The 18,968-nt window shown below is 36.9% G+C and overlaps 1 protein-coding gene across 1 annotated transcript in view; it reads right to left on the bottom strand.

The window, feature by feature from the left end:
* Positions 1–18,968, bottom strand: part of LOC145277692 (uncharacterized) — a 335,325-nt gene that overhangs the window by 284,248 nt on the left and 32,109 nt on the right. The gene's annotated exons all lie outside the window — the stretch shown is intronic.

Below are 18,968 nucleotides of genomic sequence, written 5' to 3'. Positions count from 1 at the left end.
AAAAGCTTATGAACAAACATTTCATGTTTGTTTAAATGTGGCAAAAGCTGTGAAAATGAGGGCTTACAGTTCAAACGACCTAGGTGTGCGTGTGTGCTTTGTCATCGCCGCGAAGCTAGGATAAGAAAAAAAATTCCAAGACGGCGTTTTGTAATGGTATGATCTCGGAAACTCTCGCAAAATCTCGTGCATATATGCAAATCAGTTGGTCTTCGACAACTATAAATTCAGGTCGTTTTTGGAAGGCAAGCAGTGAGGAAAGAACGGCCGGTTGGTAATTGTGTACGCTGGTTCGTGTTGGTGGCATGTCACCGTGTGTGTGTGTGTACTGATCGAACCGCTTTCCTGTCCCTTGGCCTTTGAATTTGTTTAGATTGGACTTCAACTTACAACATTTTGCCTACCAAACTGTCAGTTTTTGGTTTACAGACATACAGGGTATTCAAACTCATGCGAAACTTCATATTTGGGTTTTAACCGGGGAAAAAAATCGGTGCAAAAGTGAAAATTAAAGAAATGAAATTTGCCAGATGAATGTTGAACGATGGCATTACGAATACGCATGCATAACGTAATAGCTATTGGTTCACGTTTTAATTTTTAGCCTTGCAAACACATCTTCATAGCTCAGGCATTAACAAAGAAAAAATTAAATCGTAAGCTGAAGGTTCTTTCAATTCTCGGTAGTGGTGCACGAGTCATTTTTTTTTAAGACTTTAAATCATTACTATATTGGGTACAATTACGAAATATGCATTAATATTTGGGCGCATTTTATGACCGGGCAATACCGGGTGGCTTGTTAGTATGTTACAGGGTGACAAAAAAAAAAAAAAGAAAAAAGAAAAAGCTATATGGAGGCCATCTAGAACATATGCTGTAGAACAGAAAAACGCCAAAGACCCTAGTCTTTTGATGTGATGCTTTGAATATAATAAACTAGTTATGACCAAAGTTTCATTTCATTCAGACAAAATACTAAGAAACGGGGCCTAATTATAGTTAGGGCCTGTTTTTTTATGTGTCACCCTGTATATAAATGTCAATGTGATGCTGTCTATGTAGGGAGAACCAACGTTCATTTTGAAACAAGAATCAGACATGTGCCTTCAGGTTTCTGCAATATAAACAAAAATAAAAATCAAATTCTTAAGCTTATCCACAATAGGCTAGATTCTGCGGTAGTTCAGCAATAGATAATCTAGAATGTGGTCTCGCATATAAACCCGCTTTTTTCAACTTTGTTCTGGGGGCTAATCAAGCAATCATTTGAAATTTCTCAAATCAGTCTCCATCGCACGACTTGTGCTCTTTGCCGGCAGAAAAAGTTTCTAAAGATGTTAGGCCTTCTGGATGACTTATAAGAAGATGTTTTTCTGCTCCCTTCCTCTATATTTTCTATAGAGATACAAATGTTCCCCCTCGTATTTTCTTTTGCGAGTGAGTAAATATTGCTAATATCTCATGTCTACCTATAGAAATTCGTTCCTCTTGTAAATATTTTATAATTGTAAATATGTCCTATTCATTTTTATCCTACTTTTAACTTCTCTCCACCCCCTTTTTTGATCAAAAACCCATGGTACTCTTGATGAGAATGGTGTAAGACATCTTGGGATACAAAAGAATTCATTCCTATAAAATTTGTACTTCCGCCCCAAATATACATGAAGATAGGTCATTTTCTTTTTACAGTGGGGGTCAAAAGAGTTTCCAGACCTATTTTTTCTCAATTTCTTTATTAATTTTGCTTTATTTTTCATTTTGGACTCTTCCATCATTTGCTGGTTGCCAGTCTGGTTTGTTCCATTACTACATTTTACGATAAAAGCCAGAACTTAATAGTTCGACATTTTCCACTTTTCAGGCGAGCCAAAAGTTTATGCAGGTGATCTTAATTTATTGATAATGGGTAAAGGAAAGATGTTGACAGATAGGGAGAAGGGTAAAATTGTTACATTTCTTGCTGCAAAGAAGTCTACATTGGAAATTTCGAAATAAGATTGAACTGTGAAACGTTTCGTCATTAACGGAAAAGATGTGAAAAAAAGCATAAAAGTGGCAGACCAAAGGTGACTTCACGAGATTAGAAAAATCAAGGAGTTTGCTAGCAAACCCACACAGCACAAGCAAAGCTATTTTCGACCATGCAGGAGTGTCTGGCGTCTCTAAAAGGACCCGAAATTGGATTTTGAAACAGATAGCCGACCAGAGAACAGACAAAATGTCCTCCTTTGAGTAATATAAACTGTCAGAAGCGACTAGCATGGGCCACTAAATATTTCAAAATGTTCTCTGGACTGACGAGGACAGTAACCCTCGACGGTCCCAACGGTTGGGCCAAAGGATGGCTTCTTAAGGCAATATCCCATGCTTGCGATTCAGATGTCAACAGGGAGGAGGAGGAGTGATGATTTGGCCTGGTATTATTAGAAGTGATATTGGTCCTTTTCTTGTCCCTGACTGTGTCAAAATGAATTCTGTGAACTACTGCAAGTTTTTAGAAGCAAAGTTATTGCCCTGGTTGAATTCACAAAATGCTCAACCAGAATCTAATTATCCAACAAGACAATGCCCCAAGCCATGCTTCTCGGTTCACAAAAGCTTAGCTTTCAGACAAGGGGATCTCTGGTGAACGTCTGATGGATTGGCCACTTCAGAGTCCAGATTTAAATCCGATAGAAACCTCTGGTCGATTCTGAAGAGGAAGGTTTACGAAAACGGGCATCAATTCCATAGTAAAAAAGACATTTGGGAGAGAATCGAGAAGGTATCTTCTGAAATCACATCTCAGCAAGTGCATACATTAACATCTTGTTGATAGGCTGATTTGATTAAAAATGGAGGAAAGCGAATAAAGGGTTAAATAGTTTCATAAATTCGTATTCTGCTAATTGTTATTTGAGTAATAACTGTTGTTTTCTTGTAATATGTTATCAATATATGGTACTATAAACGTGACAATTTTTCGAATTATGTTTAAAAATGGTATTTATTGCGGATAAACGAGTGCTTGCACTCTTTTGGGCCATATTCCTTCCTGAAATCATTTAAAAGATCCATACGCCCCCAGAATATGCTTATTTGGTTTCCATTTCTATGAATTTACTTCATAGATTTGCATATCAAACAGTGAGTAACAGTTATATTGGAAAATATTTAAGCATAAATTTATCAATTTATACAATTTGCAAACATTTTTGACCCCAGTGTAAGTACAGGGTTCAAGCTTAGTGGTTCTTGCAGTAAGGTTTATGCATGCCATGCTAGCAGCGCTCACCCTAGGTAGATTGAACCAGCTTCCTCCAAAAGAGGAAGTATCAAAGGAATATTAAATTTACAAGCAATGCCTAGTCACATGTATATCCCGGTTAGGGGAGGTAAGATTTTTGCAGTTCTTGCAGGGAGGTGTTGACATCCTACATACAGTGTCTGGAATTCCCAAATTGTCACCCATCTGGTATTGACCAGATGGAATGTCACTTAACTTTGATCAAATGAAAACCAGTGTCAATGTGATGCCATATATACTAATACATTGGAGTGGTGTATGAATCCATACACAAGAATTTTACAACTTCCTATGCTTTATTTTATTTATACACAAATCCAGTAATAACTACAAGAAAATTTAGGGCAGCGGTGTCCATTTAAGAAACCTGTATATTTGCAGGTGCATCTATATGCATAAACTAACAAATATCAAGGTAGTTTTCATTGAAAGTACCTGCAATAAACATGAAATTGAAATACTGGACGCCAATACATGATCCACAACCAGATTTGCTAGCTCAAGTGAGAAGAGCTTCATGCGACAGAAACAAATATTCATATCAACGAATAGTTGTTTCATTATTCATGTCTCGGTTAAGCTGAACCTAGCAATATTCCAAACAAGGACCTCAGAGTATGAAGCTTAAAGTTCTACCACAGAGCTAACTCACTAACTTATGATACCCATAATGCTACTTGGAAATCATTTTCCCTTCTCAAATATGCCCCCAGATAGGAAGAGACATTTGTAAAAATTATCCATGTACACACAATATACAATATAAAAAAATAATCTGTTCAAGTTTGACAGCATATCATCCAACAAATTGATACTGTCTAGCCTCATGTTGAATTTTAATTTTGATTCACTCCTTTGTGAATATACTTTATCCTGCTCGGAAAATTTTTTGCAAGGAGGCCATCTTTTCTGGCAGAAAATGTAAATTGCAGATGGGGCAATTTCTGCTATCAGCGAAGTGTTTAATTATTAAAACAATTTTAATTTTATTCAGAAGATGCTTAAGTGCAGAATTGTTTTTGGTTTTAATTTTTAAGTTAAACTGTCCAATTTACTGATTCAATTCGAAATAAGCTAAGATTATGAATTTGACAAATTGAATTTACAAAAACTTTAGCAGACTTCATTCTTTATCATCCTTCAATAGGTTTACATCTCGACAATACCGGGTTGTAAGTGATACTTTTAAATGAGATTTAGAAAAGATTACAAAAGCAGTAAAATAAAGGAAACAATGTTTTGGCTACAACCAGAGTTTATCATTGTTCATGGCTTCTGACCCTGACATTCTTTAAGTAATTAGTGTCAAGTGAAACCCTTATTCATTGAAGTTGTCTCCCTTTCCATTAAGATAAAGGGTTAGGGTTAGGGTTATCTCCCTTACTTGAGGATTGACCAGAGAAGTTTTGTACTTTGAATTCTTTATAGAATATGAGGGATAGACGCTAGAAGTTTGGTTAATATTAAGGAACCTTAACATTTTAAGTGAGACATTCTGGATCGAGATAAGTTTCCACTTCATTTCCGAGGCCTTTATCATTAGTTGTGATTTACAACTCGTTTGTGCAGCTGTCATTAGAGAGTAGAGTTCAGTCAGGTTTGTCAAATCACTTGCATTAATACCTTGGAAATGTGTATGAATCATGTATTCAAAACACGAGTTCGGAACTTGAAATACTCTCTATGCTTAATTGTCGCATTTAGACCTCCCCCTCCCCCCCCACTACAGTAATTTTAATTTTTTTTTAAAGATGGTGATCATTTCAGAAACGCACAATCTATCAAATAATATCCAGGTACTTTTTCACTGAAAGTACCCGAAATAAACATGAAATTGAAATCCTGGATGACAACCAGTCAAAAACTAAAATAACCCCAGATGCAACCAAATAGGTCCAATCGGTATTAACGTTGCCTGATAGAGTGGCTCTAATTTGCCATAATACATGCTCCACTATAATCAGATTTGCTACTCTAAGTTAAAAAGTAAAACTCAGATTTTCATGTGACAGAACCAAATAATTATATCCACGGACAGTTGCTTTTCATTTGTGTGGCTGAACCTAGGAAGATTTGAAATCAGGACCCCAGAGAATGAAGATTAAAGCTCTTCTACTGAATTAACAAACTAGTGCTGGACTGCATCTCTTATGTAATTTAGACATCTAGAATGAATTCAATTTATACATAAGAGCATTTCAATGTACATAATACTTGTTGAAAATAATTTTCCCTTCACTAATGTGATGCTCCTAGATAGAAAGCAACTTATAAGGAAACCCCCGTCGCAGTCTGACTGACATCGCATTGTATTGCATCTGACAAAGCGGTATTTGATTCTAATTAAACCTATTTTTAATGTTATTAAACAAATTTCAGAACCAATTCCTTTGAAAATATTACTTTATCTGCTCAGAATATTTTCACAAGAAGGCTATATCTTTCAAAAAAGAAATGAAGCAATTCCTGAGGTCAGCAATTTTTACTAAATTTATTTAATGCCCAATGCAGTTATTTTGAGAATTTTTTAGATAGAAACAGACTTGAAGAAAAAATTCTATTTAACCTATAGTTGGAACCCTAACAGGTACTACCACTCCGGGTCAGAGTGGACCTGGGAGCAATGGCAATTAAAAAAGGTGGCTCCACACTTCCCAAAGCTCGCAAGCTGAGGCCTCACCATTGGATATAGTTTAAGGTCATATCCAGGACCTAGAATACATGGGACAAAAAAAAAAAAACGATCAGTAATTGAAGTGCTGGGAATTGTACTAAGTGAATATATTGCAGCATTTTTCTTAAAATATGGTGAACTAACAGCAATCAACGTGGACAATTACACCGGCATTTGAACATTTGAAATACTCTTTAGAGGCATTAAACTAAATTCTTTATTTCATAGAAGCTGAGAAGAAAACTTAATTGTGGTCGCAGTATGTTGGGACACTAATTGTAAAAAAAAAGTTTATTGGGTGGGTTTCTACCACTATTGTGGTTTATTTTTAACTCATTATCAAAACTTCAAAGATGTAAAGAGACTTGACATTTTTTTCTTCATAGTGTTCAATACTAGTTTTTGAACAGAGTAAACGTTCGAAATTAAAACACAAACTTCTTCGGATAGGTAGAAGAGTAACTTATTTTGCCTTGATAATATTTGTAAAAATATTTGCGTTTTGACATTTTTTTCGTACCTCTACATTGTAACAAAAAAAAAAAAACAAAAAAAAAAAAAAAATTGATAATTCGTATTTAAAATCTTCTGACCACTCTCCCTCAAACCAACTATGAACCCGACAAGTATAAAAAACTAACACCACATGCGGGTCTCCAAAAGCTTAGACTTCAGCATAAGATTTAGGCTTTTCTTATTAAAGTTCTCAAAGAGGAAATAGAAGTAACTAGTACGGGGAAGGGAGAAAAATATAAGGAACTGCTGAAAGAATAACTTCAGTACACGCAAAAATCTTACACTAAATTTCTCAAAATTAGTGAAGAATGGTGGGGGAGGGGGCCAAAAAGAAGGAGTTGCTGTAATTGAAAAACAAGTTTGACAGACAGGAAAACATAATTGAACCTCCGTTCAGTCTTGAAAGACTGAGGGTAATCCATGTAGGGGCAGCTGCACATTTAATTATATAGCAAAGATTGCCCAATCCCCAACCACACTTCCTGAATCGGCACTGCTTGAGTCCAGTAGCAAGGAGAAGTCCAGTACGACTGGAAACTGCAGAGATAAGCAGAGAGCATATACAGTACCTGCAAGTCCCAAATGGTCACCCATCTGGTACTGGTCAGGCTCATTGATGCTTAACTTTGGTGATCCGACAGGAACCAGTGTGTCAAACGTGATTATGTCGTATGCAGAATAAAAGAAAAACCCTGCCATCTGCCTCAAATACAGCCAAGCCTTCCTCCCCAGCAAAGACTGTTCCTCTCAATGTTAAGATTTAACTAAAAGGAAAATAAATTAGCCCTCTTTATTTACTCTTGTAAATTTTAAAGAAATGAAAGTTTTAAGTTCGGTTGCCAGCTTTGAGGTACAAGAAAAATTTTCTAATTTAGAATAGAAAAATATATAGCTTTGGCTTTCTTTCTTCTCCCCCCCCCCCTCACACCCTAATACTATATTAATTATGGAAAAGTTTAAAGAAACGAAAGATTAGACGATTTTATGGATTTAAATAGGCATGAATCCACGTGAAAAAATACTTAAGCTGAAATAAGTCCCAAGTTAAGTTTTAGTCGCCATTGTGCGTTACCACAATCATTTTTTTGTAATAATTGGAGGCGATGTCACAAAGGGAGATATGGGAGAGGGGGCAGGTAGAGGCGAGTGCTGCAGTTAGTGATGGGTGTGTAGCAGTCTTCATGAAGTAATGGTAAGAGGTTCTGTTGCTTTCTCCATTTTTTATTCTAGTGCTTATATATAGTGATGATCATATTTATTGGCACGGTAAAATAAAAGTTAAATTTTGTCTAATAAATTCTAAAAAAGGGATTAAATTAAAGAAAATAACAAAGTATATTATGTATTTTTAACTGGCCTTTCCGATGCAGCAATCGGATTTTAGAAAAAATAAATAACAAAGGAACAACAAACAATTGCAAAAAACCCTTGTTCAAAATTATTGGCACGGCTTTGTTTTTCTTTTAGTATCCGTATAATATCAATCAATTTCCGGTTTACGTGCTTTCTGAACTTTTTTATAGCCATATTATGCTTGTTTAACGCTAATTCAGTGAATAATTTTTTTCAGATAATTTTTAGATAGCGATTTTTTAAAACTATTATAAGTGACTAAATTATAATTTTCAATCGCCATGGTTAAAACTAAGGAACACAGCGAAGACGTCAGGAAGCTTGTTGTAGCATGCCATACCAATGGGGAGGGCTATGATAAGATTTCAAAGAAGCTAAACCTTCCCAAATCCACTGTTAGAGCCATAATAAACAAGTTCAAATCGCAAGGCCACGTTATGAGTTTAGAGGGTAGAGGGAGAAAAAGGATTCTTTCCCCAAGAGATGAACGGAAAATTGTTCGACAAGTAAAACAAAACCCAAGGATCTCTGTTGGGGAGATTGTTGATGAACAGAGCACCTCTGGAGTGAATGTATCTCGACATACAGTTGGTAGAGTTTTGAAGAGATCTGGTTTAAAAGCATGTCGTCCGAGAAAGACTCCCTTATTGAAGCCTATGCACCTGAAAGCAAGGCTAGCCTTTGCAAAACGTCATATTGATAAAGATGTTGCATTCTGGAAACGTGTTCTATGGACTGACGAAACGAAAATAGAGTTATTTGGCCATAATAAAGTGTCTTATATTTACAGAAAATCTGGCGAAGCTTTCCTGCCTAAGAACACCATACCCACAGTGAAGCACGGTGGAGGCAGTTTGATGTTTTGGGGATCATTTGCTGCCTCTGGACCAGGGCGACTTGTTAAGGTCACAGGTAGCATAAAAAAGGAAGATTATGTTAAAATATTGGATGAAAACCTGAAAGACTCTGCTAAAGAGCTCTCACTTGGTCGTCGTTGGTGGTTCATGCAAGATAATGACCCAAAGCATTCGGCTAAACTGACTAAGAAATGGCTTGAGGACAATCATATTAATGTTTTGGAGTGGCCATCACAAAGCCCAGACCTTAATCCAATTGAAAATTTATGGAGAACATTAAAATTGAGGGTAATGCAAAGGAAGCCTAAGAATCTTATTCAATTAGAGGATTATTGTCAGGAAGAGTGGGCTAAAATTACTACTGAAGAGTGCAACAACTTGGTTGTAAACTATGAAAAGCGACTGAGGAGGAAGGTAATCAAGGCCAAAGGCTATACAATTGATTAAATAAATCGTGCCAATAATTTTGAACAAGGGTTTTTTGCAATTATGTTTGTTGTTCCTTTGTTATTTATTTTTTCTAAAATCCGATTGCTGCATCGGAAAGGCCAGTTAAAAATACATAATATACTTTGTTATTTTCTTTAATTTAATCCCTTTTTTAGAATTTATTAGACAAAATTTAACTTATTTTACCGTGCCAATAAATATGATCATCACTGTAGATCGGTCCTCATGGCTGCCCATATTAGTTCATGGAAGTCTCAATGAGCTACAACCAAAAGGCGAACATAATTAAACTTGGTTTTCTGAATTTTCATGAGTTCTAAAAAAAATTACTTGTGAAGTAATGTTTAAACGGTTTCCTGAATGATAATTTTTAAATTATGGAATAATGATTGGATAGCTTCCAAATTTTCAACTAAAAATTACAAATATACTACCTAAGGGGTTTCGAAGTTTCTAAGGAAAATTATTTGATGTAATGATTGTAGCAGCTTCCTGAATTTATAAATTTTTAATGAACTATTAAAAATGTTCAAGAAGTATTTATTTAGCTTCCGAATTTCATTTTTAAAGTAAAATCTTTAAAAGCAGAATACTTGAAGTGGCTGAAATTTAAAATTATTTGACAATGCTTGGACGTTCCTGAATTTAATTTGGGAGAAATTGTTCTGGTTTGTAATAGTACATATTTTATTAAATATGACTTCATTCTAAAAAACATGCAATGTTACTCGAAGTAATTAAGGGTACTTGACAATCACTAAAATAGAGACGTGTCATTTATGAAATCTTCTCAAAGGTTGTCATGAGTGGCTCTGGAGACAAGCTCCCACTGCTTATAAAGGGCAGTCAAAAGGCGGGCAACTCAAATAGCCTCTGACAAGTCCAACACCTGGCCTGTGTGTGGTGAAACTACTCTTACTATCAGGAAAAAGGTGGGTCTCTGTGCGCCTAAAACATCCAGTCGCTTCAGGTAGAGGTTTTAACTTGAAAAGGTAGCTCGTCTAGAAGGAAAACCCTTATTTCAAACCTCCGCTGCCCTGCGGATTACCTCAACATAGGTTAAGGAAGTAGACCCCACTGACTGAATCTGGAGTGGAACCCCTGAAGACGGTCGATCCTTGCACGGCAAAGACCTGGCAACTCCTGCAAGTAAACTGGCGCCAACTGTATTGGCCTGCCTTTCTGTTGGATCCCACAACCAAGGTTAGAGAGGGGGGGGGTCTGACGGTTTGGGCATCCCAGGTCCTCCATAGCTTTTCGCCCAGACCTACGTCTGGGAGAGGTCACTCCAGTGCTGTATTGCAGCAGCACAACACAAGGAGCGACAGTTACCAGTTAAAAGTCTGGAACTTAATGGCATCAGCTCAGATCCGCCCCCCCCCCCGACAGGAGTTGACCCTAGGCATCCAAGACCTCATCTGGCTAGCTACCGTCCGCATCAAAGCTAGGCAGCCCCCAGACAATAAGGTGCTGGCCCGCCACATCCCACCTACTCCAGAGGGTGCCTGGAATATAGGCCAAACCTTAAAAGTGGTCTGTAACCCAGCACTATTCAAAAGCAAAAAATGAAAGCCACCAGAACTGAAACTGGGAAATTGGAACATTAGAATACTGTGTCCTCGCTTGTCTGACAGATTGACGACCTACAAAAGATTAGCAAAACCAAGAAAATTATCAAGCGCAAATTAAAGAGACTAAACATTTACATAGAGCTGCAGGAGACAACTGCCTGGAAATAGTCTCAGGGAGAGAGATTACACCTAGCAGGGGCAGGGAACATGAGCACTCTTCCGTGTCAGTTTTGCTGTCCACAACTCCCTCCTACAAACTATTGAAGTACCCTCCTTCAGCACACCAAGAGTCCTCGCTTCGTCTCCACTTCTTCCAGACCAGCCTCAATTCTTAGCATCTATGCCCCCCCCCGACACACTGCTCTTCAGCTGAGGCTAAGAGGAACTGGAGGCAAAGATATAGCAGACCCCCTACAGAGGAGCATTTATTACTATTTAGCAACTTCAAATGCTAGGTGGGAACAGACTACACCTCTTGACCTCGATGCATGGGCCATTTTAGTGTTGGCAAGCTAAACAAAAACAGCCAGCATCTCCTTGAGCTCTGCCTCACCAACACCTTCCCCACCAAGTGTCTGGGAGACATTACAGATCCTGCCATTGGCATCAGCTGGATCTTATTGGCAGATCTCTCCTAAACCAAATGTTGGTCAGTTTCCACAGCACCAATTGTGATACAGACCACATTCATCTCAGTGTAGCTGAACCTAGCAATATTCCAAACAAGGATCCCAGAATATGAAGCTTGAAGCTCTACCACAGAGCTAACTCACTAATGCTGAAATGCATTGTCATTATTTATATGACATCCTTTAGAAGGAATTGAGTTATTTATAAAAAGAGCATCACCCCTCGCCAACCACATAATGCTAGTTGGAAATATGCCTCTGGATGGGGAGACTTGTAAAATTATCCATGTACACATAATATACAGATATACTATAAAGAATAATCTGTTCGTTTGACATACATAGCATATCAGCCAACAAATTGATACTTTATTCTGTCTAGCCTCCTGTTGAATCTTAATTTGATTCACTCCTTTACAAATATACTTTATCCTACTTGGAAATTTTTGCAAAGAGGCCTTCAAGTATTTTAACTTTTTAGGGGTAGTGTTAAGTACAGAGTTTAAAGCTTTAAATTTAAAGGCTTAAAAATCCTGATGCTGCGATAATTGAGGTTTACATTTTCATGACATGAAAAAACCTTGCTGTCTGAAGTAAATATTGATACTTAAATTATTCAATACCAAGTAGAACCGGTTATGATATAAAGCCAAGATTCTGACCAAACCCTCAGCCTTCTTGATACTTGTAAAGACAAAACACTAGTCATTGACAACATTCCACATAATATATACATATAGGTTATTTTCCTGATGGAGAGTATTATATGGTAAAAAAATAAAAAAATAAAAATTAAAAAAAAATAGAACTTAAAATGTTTATTTAAAAACAATCTGCCTTTTGACGATCTTTAAACAGTAAGAATTTTCAAATCTTAATGCAGGCAAGCAGTGGAAGTACTTTACTCGAAATTATTGCCATCAAAATATCAATTTTCCATGCCAATATTTAATCAAAAAAAAGATAATACGAATCTTGTCAGTTGGAATGTGTTCAAAGAAAATCTTAGCAACGGTGAATTTAAAACTAAAAGCCACATCCCTCTTTCTACAGGTAAATAGATACAAAATCCCAACCTAAGCTTTGGGGAATACAAAAATATTGCATGATTTAAACAATTACTGAACCATAGAAAATATATAGGCAAATTAGGTTATAAGATGAGATTACGGTCCTCAGTTATAAACCAGGTGCTGTCTTTTGTAAATTTGTGTTTGGAAAGATTTAACAGTAGCTTAAAAGCTAAATAAATGACTTGCAAGAAAAAGCACTTGACCGATACTCCAAATGGATAGTAGGCATATTCTAATATGCAAACAGCATATAAAAAAATATTAAACGAATAGAAAAATATAAAACCTTAAATTACAGAGTAAACAAATTTACATTAAAAAATTACCTTTATCCCATAAGTTAATTCTTCCTCACTGAAAAAAATTTTTAACTTCCAAAATTAAAGAATCTTCAGTAGACATGTCCTAGTTACCTTTGCAATCTTTGGTTATATACTTTATATCACAAGAGTACACCCCCTCACATTTCAGATATTTATGGGAAAAACATTGACAAAATGACAATGAAAAGTCATTTTGAAGGGAAAATAAATTTGTTATACAAGATGCATGAAGACTACTTTCCATTTTGTCAAAGTGTCATTTTTTCAGTGTTGTCCCATAAAGACAAATATCTGTAGAAATGATATACTTTAACAAGTGAGATTTGTCAGACAAATATCACTGTACAACAGTATTTTCCATCAAATGCCTGTGTTTTCACTAAACCCATTTTGTCTATTCGAAGAGATGTTCTACGCCCCCTCCCATACTAATTGTCGTTTATTTAAATGTAGTTCGCACCATGACTGGCATAACACACAGATCAGGTCAAACATTCTATCAAAGATTGGATTTGCAAATTATTCACTGAGGTTTTGAATAATATCTACGGTTTAGTTTTGTGAACATCTTATAAATTGTGCTTGTGCCTCTTAGTTTAATATCAACTTGTTCTCATGTGAGATGTTCGCCATTGTTTTCTTCCCGTAAGTGCGATCGTTAAATAGTTAATTTATTGTCGAAACCTGTTATTGCCTCTGTAATTCAAGTTTTAGCATTTTGACAAAGTCTTGATTTGAGTCAGATTACTTGTTTTTGATCTGGCTATGGTATTGGCAAGCCGTGCGTCCTCAGGAGAGGAAGAGATCAAGACTTTAATTCTCACAAATCCAAGGGAGTAAACCACAGGTAAAAATTAACGTTGAACTCTTACAAGAGATCAGGAAGGTATTCATTTTATAGCATCGGAATTAGAGCAATCACGTCTTCATGACTTTGCTAAAAAGAACGATACTTGGTCGTAGAAAAACGAAAATTTGGTAAGATCAAAGGAGGTAACAAAGTCAATAGCTACCATAAATTTCAGACTGGATTTTGGTTTGGTTTTACGGCATATCAACCTTTGTATTTTTGGTTATTTAATGCAGAGTTTCATTTTTTTGTGATTAGATATTTTAATTTATTCAGTAAGTCAAGACAACCGTTTTTGCGTCATTAGGTGATGTGCTTTTTTTTTTCAGGTGTGTTGAGTTGGATTGAATTAGAGTCATGTTCTTTTATATAGATTCACTTTTTTCAGAATTGTATTTTGTTGGAATTTATTTTTTTTATATAGTTCTTTCGTATTGTTGACATTGTAATAATTTTGCCGGATATGCGCAAGATCGCTACAATCCAAAAGAAAGTGTTTCATGACTTTGCTAAAAAGAACATTACCTTATAGATAGAAAAACCAAAAAATTGATAAGATCAAAAAAGCAGGAAACAATAGCTACCATAAATTTCAGACTGGAACGACTAAATGTAAAAGGTTACATGTGGAATGCATTATTTAAAGCGAGGAAGAATGCAAAGAATTATCAGAAACGGTTATCAAAAGATTGTGAAATAGAATACATGGGTTGGCTGGTTGGTTTACGGCATATCAACCCTTTTCGGGTTATTTAATGCCCAATGCAGTTATTTTGAAAATTTTTTAGATAGAATATTTTTTTCTTTAAGTCTGTTTCTATTTAACCTATAGTTGTGACTCTAACAGGTACTACCACTCCGGGTCAGAGTGGACCTGGGAGCAATGGCAATTAAAAAGGTGGCTCCACACTTCCCAAAGCCTGCAAGCTGAGGCTTCACCATTGAATATAGTTTAAGGTCATATCCAGGACCTAGAATACATGGAACAAAGAACGATGATATCAGTAATTGCTGGGAATTGTATCAAGTGAATATATTGCAGCATTTTTCTTAATATGGTGAACTAACAGCAATCAACGTGGACAATTACACCGGCATTTGAGCATTTGAAATCCTCTTTAAGAGGCATTAAACTAAATTATTTCATAGAAGCTGAGGAGAGAAAACTTAATTGTGGTCGCAGGGATATGACCAGTATGTTGGGACGCTAATTGTAAAAAAAAAGTTTATTGGGTGGGTTTCTACTACTATTGTGGTTCATTTTTAACTCAAAACTTCAAAGATGTAAAGAGACATTGGACATTTTTCTTCATAGTGTTCAATACTTGTTTTCGAACAGAATAAACGTTTTAAATTAAAACACTAAAAACTTATTCAGTTAGGTAGAAGAGTAACTTATCTTGCCTTGATAATATTTGTAAAATATTTGTTTTGACAACCTTTTCGTACCTCTGGATTGTAAAACAATCCATAGAAAAAGTTCGATAATTCGTACTTAAAATCTTCTCATCCGCCATCCCCCTCAAACCAACTTTGAACCTGACAAGTACGAAAAACTAACACCACATGATCGTCTCACAAGAGAATGTACTTTAGTAAAGTACAAAAAAAAAAAAAAAAAAAAAAAAAAAAAAAAAAAAAAAAAAAAAAAAAAAAAAAAAAAAAAAAAAAAAAACGCCTCCGCTAAATCTTATGCTAAAGTTCTTAAAGAGCAAACAGTAACTAGCACTGAGAGGGGGGGGGGGAGAAAAATCTAAGGAACTGCTGAAAAACTTTAGTAAACAAAAAAAATTTTTTTTAAATAAGCCTCCCCTAAATTTTACACTAAAGCTCTCAAAGGAAATAGAAATAATTAGCAAAAAATGGGAGAGGGGGGGGGCAAAATATAAGGAATTGCCATAAATTAAAAAGCTTGACAAAGGCGGGGAAACAGAATAAAAGAAAGAAAACATCTGCCTCAAATACAGCAAAATCTTCCTCCCCAGTTAAGATTTAGCTGAAAGGAATAGTTAGACCCTTTATTTGTTCATTTCCAAGGAATGAAAGTTCTAAATTAGGTTGCCAGCTTCTTGAGGTGTAAGGGAAAACTTCATAGTTACAACAGATTTTCTCATGGATCGATACCCTCCCCCCTGCTGACTGATTCGGCCACACTGGTCAGTCAGCTATTAGGGTGCATTAATCCTATATGCCCCTTAATGGACTATTTACTCCTGTCTGGAATGATCCAGCAGAGGAGCCCTCGACCACCAAAGAACACAGACCTCTCCTCTCACTGTCCACGGAATCCTCTCCCTCACGGCTGCCTCACTGGATAGCCTGGGGACACCAAGTTTTCTGCTTCCAGACAGTAGAACACTCGAGAACTTTGTTCCTATTTTTCACCTCAGTCCTTAATACAAAATAAACCTTTTCATTGTTTTGTTAAAAAGGTGCCGTTTAATTGTGCCTTTTGTATTTCTTAATCTTAGGCGTTTGTGCACTCACGCATAAAACTACCAGTAAAATGGTGACCTGAATGTGAAAAAGTACAAGCGAACCTTCTAGAAGCACAACCAATACCATCTTTTACAAATTAGCAACAGCGAAATGGTGCATAAACATTGAAAAACATTCTTTGAGAAAAAAAAAAAAAAAAAAAAAAAAAAAAAAAAAAAGCACAAAATGCCAAATTGCCGTTTCCAAAGAAAAACTCGTTTTGCTAAAAAAAAAAAATCTGCATGAGAGAATACTTTCTAGCTGGAAAGCATGAAGTTGAAAAACTGAAACTAGAACCATATCCTCCAATGTAGACGCCTACCATGTCTCCAACATCAGGGGTCTACGTTCCAACCTTCCAGAGGTTGAAACCCAATTACAAGAGACAAAACCGGACATATTCTTCCTAAGTGAAACTGGCATAGGGCCGACCCTAGTGGAGTTCATAATTAAAGGATACTCTAACTTAACATCTAAATCTGACCCCCAAGACCGCTACGGACATGGAATATGTTCCTATATTAAAAATGGCTTTCCATGTGGTAAGGATATCTCCAGTGAAGATCCTAACACCCTATGTGCTTCCGGGTTGCACTTGCTTACACTACCACTTTTATATTTGCCCTCTATCACTCCCACAACAACGGAGTTACTATCTTTAAGAGTATATCGGAGAAAATTGATCACATCCTTTCTGCTCATCCTTTGGCTAACATTCACATTTGTGGTGACTTCAATGTCCACAATGTGGAATGGCTGACCCACTCAAAACCGATGACGAGGGGAGGTTCTGTCATGATTTTGCCATTGCCTATGACCTCATCCAGATTGTTCAAAAACCCACCCATGTGCCTGATGCTACCAGTCAGTATGCAAGCCTTCTAGACCTTTTTCTCACAACTTCCGAGCTATGTTCATGTTCCATTCTATCTCCTCTGGGATCTTCCAACCACTTGGTTGTATCAGAAATGTAATAAATCTTCAGACGTATTTCTCCACCGTACAATATATAGATACTCTACAGCTGACTGGGATAGCTTCTGTACATTTATCTCTGCATTCCATGTTTAAAAAGGAGGTGTCCTCCATAGTATCAGACTTGACCGAATGGTTAATTGTAGGATTAGACCGATTCATACCATCTAAAAAATTCCAACAAAAACCTAACAGCCAGCCATGGTTCTCCCCAGAATGTGCTGCTGTTATCACGCACAGAAATGATTTTTTCTATAGCTACCAATGTAATAGATGCACCGAGATTAAAGCTGCTTTCAGGACTGCCAGCAACCACTATAAAATAAAAAAAATGCAAGAGAGCTATATGCTCAATCTGTTAAATCCAAAGTAGCTGAGCAGCGGCTTGGTTCCCACTAGTTTTGGCAAATAGCAAACAGGATCCTGAACAGAAGTGTGCATTCTATCCCAACCATCATCAATGGACCTGAGGTCATCTCGTCAGCATCAGACAAGGCCAAACTATTTGCTAAGAACTTTGCAGCTAATTTTACCCAAGGCTATCAACTCCCCGTATTTCCTCCTATAACAGACAACACACTATGCAACATACAAATATCTGTGTGTGAGGTCGCCAAACTAATCAAGAACCTTGATTCCAGTAAAGCAACTGGCCCTGACAGCATTCCAATTATAGTGTTGAAAAGGCTTCAACCAGAACTTGCCCCCCATACTTACAAAGCTGTTTAAGTGTCGCCTTAAGTGCTTCCCAATACCCTGGAAAACCTCATCAGTATGCCCTGTATTTAAGAATTCAGGTGATAAGTCATCTCCCTCAGTACAGACCAATAAGTGTGTCATAAGTTGCTGGAATCCATATTAAATAGTCAACCACCTCAGCAGAAATAACCTCAATGACATGCAATATGGCTTCCGTTCTGCCAGATCTACAGCAGACATGCTAACGGTTATATCTCAGGATTAGTGAATCTCTCAACAAAGGCTTTCTAGGGCAATTGCTCTTGACATATCAAAGTCCTTTGATAAGGTATGGCATAAAGGCTTACTTCACAAGATTTCCAGCTACAGTATAACTGGAAATGTTTTCTCAATCATTAAACCATTTGATAGGCTGATAAGAGTAGTGGTTGATGAGCAGAAATCAGAGGCCCACAGTATTAATGTTGGAGTCCCTCAGGGATCCATCCTGGCCCAACTCTTCCTGATCTACATCAAAACACATACTTAAATCATTCGTTGACATCTATGCTGATGACACGACCATTTATGGCAACACATCAAAGGCCGTAAATGACAAAGTTCTAATTCACCTGATCTTGAGCGCGCAGTACAAGAGGGGGGGGGGACTGGTTACCTTTAATGCATCTAAAACCAAGCTTCTATCTTTTCATCAACGCTCTGATCTCCATCTGGCATCAATTGAAATGGATGGCTATCGTCTAGGGGAGGCTCCATGTTTTGATAAGCTTCTGGGATTGACCTTTACTCCTGATCTGAAATGGAACATGTACATCAAGTCTGTTGCCAAGGTCGCTGGAAAAATGGTAGGATCCTTCTACCGCTCCAGAAGATATCTCCCTGCTGATGCAATTCTTTATAGAAAAGCCAAGTACGTCCAAGGATGGAGTACTGCTGCCAAATCTGGGCAGGAGCTGCTAAAAACAGCCTATCCTGCCTTGACAGAGTACAAAATAGGCTTTGTGGCCTAGTTGGAGGGATGCCCTTTCCTCTTCCCTGCAACCTCTCCCACAGAAGAGGTTGCAAGCCTATCTTTGTTTTATCGTTATTTCCATGGCAAGTGCTCGTCTGAGCTCTGATCACCTCACTCGCCAATCTTTTGAAAAAAAAAAAAAAAAAAAGTCTAACTGAAACCACTCAATTTTCCCCACTATCTGTGCCTAAATCAAAACAGATTCCATGAGCAGAG

Source organism: Euprymna scolopes, chromosome 6 (genome assembly GCF_053919585.1).
Source record: "Euprymna scolopes isolate OS-2025 chromosome 6, ASM5391958v1, whole genome shotgun sequence".
Taxonomy (NCBI): Eukaryota; Metazoa; Mollusca; class Cephalopoda; order Sepiida; family Sepiolidae; genus Euprymna; species Euprymna scolopes.
This window is presented reverse-complemented; position numbering and strand designations above follow the sequence as displayed.